The sequence below is a fragment of the Cibotium barometz genome, chromosome 24 (genome assembly GCF_041138505.1).
Source record: "Cibotium barometz isolate CiBa-2024 chromosome 24, ASM4113850v1, whole genome shotgun sequence".
NCBI lineage: Eukaryota > Viridiplantae > Streptophyta > Polypodiopsida > Cyatheales > Cibotiaceae > Cibotium > Cibotium barometz.
In genome coordinates, this window is record NC_141069.1 from 27,813,871 (window position 1) to 27,818,296 (window position 4,426).

Here is a 4,426-nt window from a genome sequence, read left to right on the forward strand (position 1 = left end):
TAGCATTGGCTTCTTGATTAGGTACAACAAAGCTTGGTGGTCAACATGGAAGATTACCCTATTTCCCAACAAATAGTGCCTAAATTTTTTTAAAGAATATACCATGCCCAATGCTTCTCTTTTAGTGACAGCATAATTCCTCTCAGCTGATGTGAGGCCTCTACTTGCATAATACACTGGCCTAAACCAACCTCTGACTTTTTCCTCCATCAACACGGCTCCTACGGCCACATCAGACACATCCACAAAGACATGAAAAGGTAAAGACCACTCCGGAGATTGTAGAACTGGCGCAACAGAGATCATCTTCTTTAAAAGTTGGAATGATCTTTCCTGAGGATCAGCCCAAGCAAAAGCTACTTCTTTCTTAGTTAAGTGTGTTAGTGGTAAACACACATTAGCTAAATATCTGAGATACCTTGAATGCCACTTAATTTGACCCACAAATCTCATCAACTCTTTAACATTGACTGGAGCCTTGGCAGATTGGATGGCTTCAATCTTCTTTACGTCAATGGCCATCCCTTCACTTGAAACCACATGACCAAGTAGTACCCCACTTCTAACAGCTATGATACTTTTGTAAGGATTCAGTGCCATTCTGAACTGTCTACATCTCTCCAGACATAACTTCAGATGCAGCAAATGCAAGTCTTTCTTGCCAAAAACCAAAAAATCATCTACAAAACCCTCATAAAATCCTACAAATATGGCTCAAATACCTTATGGGCGACAAAATTGAATGATGGTGGTCCATTCTTCAAGCCAAAACTCATTACTGTATACACAAATGCACCCCACTCAGTAATGAAGGCTGTTTTGTATTGATCCTCCTCAGCAACGTGAATCTGATTATACCCAAAAAACCCATCCAGAAAGCTATACATTTCATGCCCTGCAACTGCATCCAAAACTGCATCACAAAATGGCATTGGAAAAGGATCAGTTAATAGTTGCTGCATTAAGCTTTCTATAGTCCACACATACTCTCAGCTTCCCATTCTTCTTAGGTACCACTATAATTGGAGACAACCATGACACTTCATTCACTGGTTGATGAAGCCTACTGTCAACAACAACTTATCTATCTTCTCCTCCTTAACCTGCTTTTTGCAAAACTAGGGTTCATTCTGTACCTTTGCTGCACAATCAGAATTGCATCTTTCTACAAGTTAATATGATGTTGATGTAATGCAGGGTCTATACCTTTCACCTGACAATACTCCCAAGCAAATACATCCATGTATTCTTGCAACAACTGTAACAACTCCTTCAAAAATTCTCCTGACAATACTCCCAAGAATACATCCATGTATTCTTGCAACAACTGTAACAACTCCTTCAAAAATTCTCCTTCAGCATGGACACTCACCTTTACCATTTTTGGGTCAGCCTCTGTACCCAAATTAATCTCTTTCAATTCATCCTCCTTAACCCTACTAGAAGTGCCAAATTTCTTGTCATAGATTCTTTCAGCCATAATTCTTGCATCCTTCTCCTCCTGCTCAATCCGTTCCTTGGTAGAAGATTCTGCTGTGTGTTCCATTAGCTGTCTGAATTCTGTTCCCTGAATCTCTTGTCCAGGTGCTACATCGGACCTTTCCTGAGCCTGTTCTTTATCCGGCTGTAATATATGTTCCACATCTACGTCAAATACTGGAACAACTGTTGGATTTGCCTTCAGAAATTCTTCTTCCTCATCATCTTCAACTTCTTCTGCCAAGTTGATAGTTTGTGCAAACAATGGTTTTTCTCCTTGAGTGGAATATTCTTCCTCCCTTGCATAGGTATAGTCACTGTCTTCTTCCCTTTTCTTATAACAACCACATTCTCTCCCCAATCTTGTCTGACTTTGGCCATTCTGAGCCAAGGTCTTCCCAACAGCATTTCATAAGAAGACGTTGAATCTGACATTTGCATGACCACAAAATTGACCAAGAAGGTCATACCTCTGCAATTGCAATATGTTGCTATTTGAGAATTCCTAATGGTTGTACTCTTGTTTGATCTGCCATCTTCACCTCAAAAGGTACTGGGGCCAACTTTCATTTGTGTATAAACAACTTCAGATAAAATGTTTACTCCGGATCCTCCATCCAACAATACATCTGCAAAAATCCTACCCTCAAACTGAACTTTGATTACAGGCACAACAAAATAAACATCTGCTGGATCAATGTTGTTTATTGCTGTGGGAACCCTATTTGATGAACCAATAATTCATTATCCTGATCCTGAAGTTTCCTCAACAACCTCTCCTTAAAGGCTGGCACTAAGCACAATAACTGATCCAATGACAATAGTAAGGGAGAGTTGATGAGTACCTCAAACCAATCTTTGTCCTAATTTACCTCAAGTTTAATGTTGTCCTTTTGTTTGTTGTTGGTCGGCGGATTGACTTTATGACTTTGATGTAGGCACAGCCTACTTCCTCTGCTCCTTCTGAATCTGCTTCTGGACGTGATCCCTAATTCCTTTCTGCTCCTTCCAATCTATTGGTCCCTTTGCTTTGGATCTAGTGATAGCCATGACTTCAATATCATCAACTTGCATGCATTCATCATCACAAACCCACTTATCTTCTTGCTTGTGCTGCTCCTGAGTTGGTTGACTAACACCATTATACTCTTTCTGATCTGAGAGATCAACCAAAAGTACATTAGCTTGAGCTGGTTCTGATTCTGTTGATGTTGCTGTTGTTGTTGTTGTTGCGGTTGCTATCCTCCTGGCTGGTTACCCTGGTTATACCTTAGCACAGGCATTCCCCGTTCTTCTCTATATGCTTAACCCACAAAGGACAATTCAGGCCTACCCAATGATCTGGTGCACCACAGTACACACAAGGCATAGCACACCTGGTGGTCTCCTTTCATTATTCTCCTGCTCCCTCCATGGTGGTCTTGGAGGTGTAGGCCTCTGAAATGGTGCTCTGCCCCTAAATGGAGCTACTTGATTTGCCCCTACATCAATTCTACCTCTTCTTGCATCAAGAAGCTCCATTTAGGTGCTCTGCCCCTAAATGGAGCTACTTGATTTGCCCCTACATCAATTCTACCTCTTCTTGCATCAGGTGTAGGCTGTCCTCTACTTTTAGGATTGTACCAACACTGAGCTGTGCTGTGGCCATCCCTTTCACAAATGTGACAATACTGCTTCTCCTTTGGTGCTACCATAGAATACCCAAACTTTTTCAACTTACTTACCAACAAGTCCGCCTCTTTGGGATGCTTATCCTTTTGTTTTTTCTTCTTACTTCTCTCCTTTCGTTTTCTTTTGTCTTCCTCTGCATCACTTTCTGATGACGTATCTGAATCCTCCTCCTTGTCTGAATCTGATGTTGCATCTGACCCTTTTTCGAAATCAGAACTGTTATCTCTACTACTCTTTGCTTTTGTCATACCCAGCCTCTTTTCAACTCTTGCTGCAGCCGCAACAAGATCATTGATTCCTCCAGCAATGTCAATGCTTGCCACATCATTCTTTAAACTATACCTTAATCCTTTCAAGAAATATCCTGCCAGCATCTCATTAGTGGGTCATTGATTGCCTTGCAATCTTTCGACCAAATTTCTAAATTTTGGAGCATAGTCTTCCACCAACATATTCTTCTGCCTAATGTCTCTGAGTTTTCTCAGAACATCGGTTGGAGTCTTTTCCTTTCTGAACCTCTGCAAAAATGCTACCTTTAAAGCATTATAATTAACAAAATGTGGAATACCATATTGGCTAAACCAGCTCATGGCTTTACCTTCTAATGTGGCTGCAAACTGCTGAAGTTTAATTGGATCATTGTATAAAGCCTGATAACTGCTTGCCATCCAGTTTCAAACTGGGCTACATGGCAATCTGCATCTTCCTTGGATCCTCCTCTGAATTTAGCGGCTTTGACTGTGGGGTTGAGAGGTGGTTGAGCCATGAGGTTCGGCTGTGGTGGTCTCCTAGGCCTTTGCCTGGTAGCCCCATGTAGTGGGTCAAACTAGAGACTTCTTCGTACTCTGGCAGATCTTCCTGCCAAGAGTAAAGCCCCTAACAGTTGCTTTACTTGCCTTCCCCCTGCGGCTCCAGAATGCTCCCCCCATTGGTCTACTGCGCGATTTTCAGAGAGTGGACTCTCTTGACCATCCTGGGTAACTTGATCGTAATGAAATGGATCAATATTGCTTGCCTGGGCTTGTGCCCTTGTATAATAAACTCTGGCTACTCTTCTCTCCCTCTCTGACAAACACAGCAGGATCGCCAATTGTGTTGGGGTTCAACAACACAGAAGAAAGTATAAACAGACACAATTTCTCAATAAAAGACATGTTGATTAGGCCAAAGCAGAAAACTCAGACATGGTAGGAATACAATGCACAGACAAAGGTTTGATAGAGTAAGGTCACACAAGAGATAAGAAAAGAACTCAAAATTCTGCTTGATTCACTCT

At 41.6% G+C, this 4,426-nt stretch overlaps 1 pseudogene; it reads right to left on the bottom strand.

The window, feature by feature from the left end:
- Positions 1–701: 701 nt before the first annotated feature.
- LOC147625106 (uncharacterized) lies at positions 702–1,887 on the bottom strand (annotated as a pseudogene).
- Positions 1,888–4,426: the final 2,539 nt, after the last annotated feature.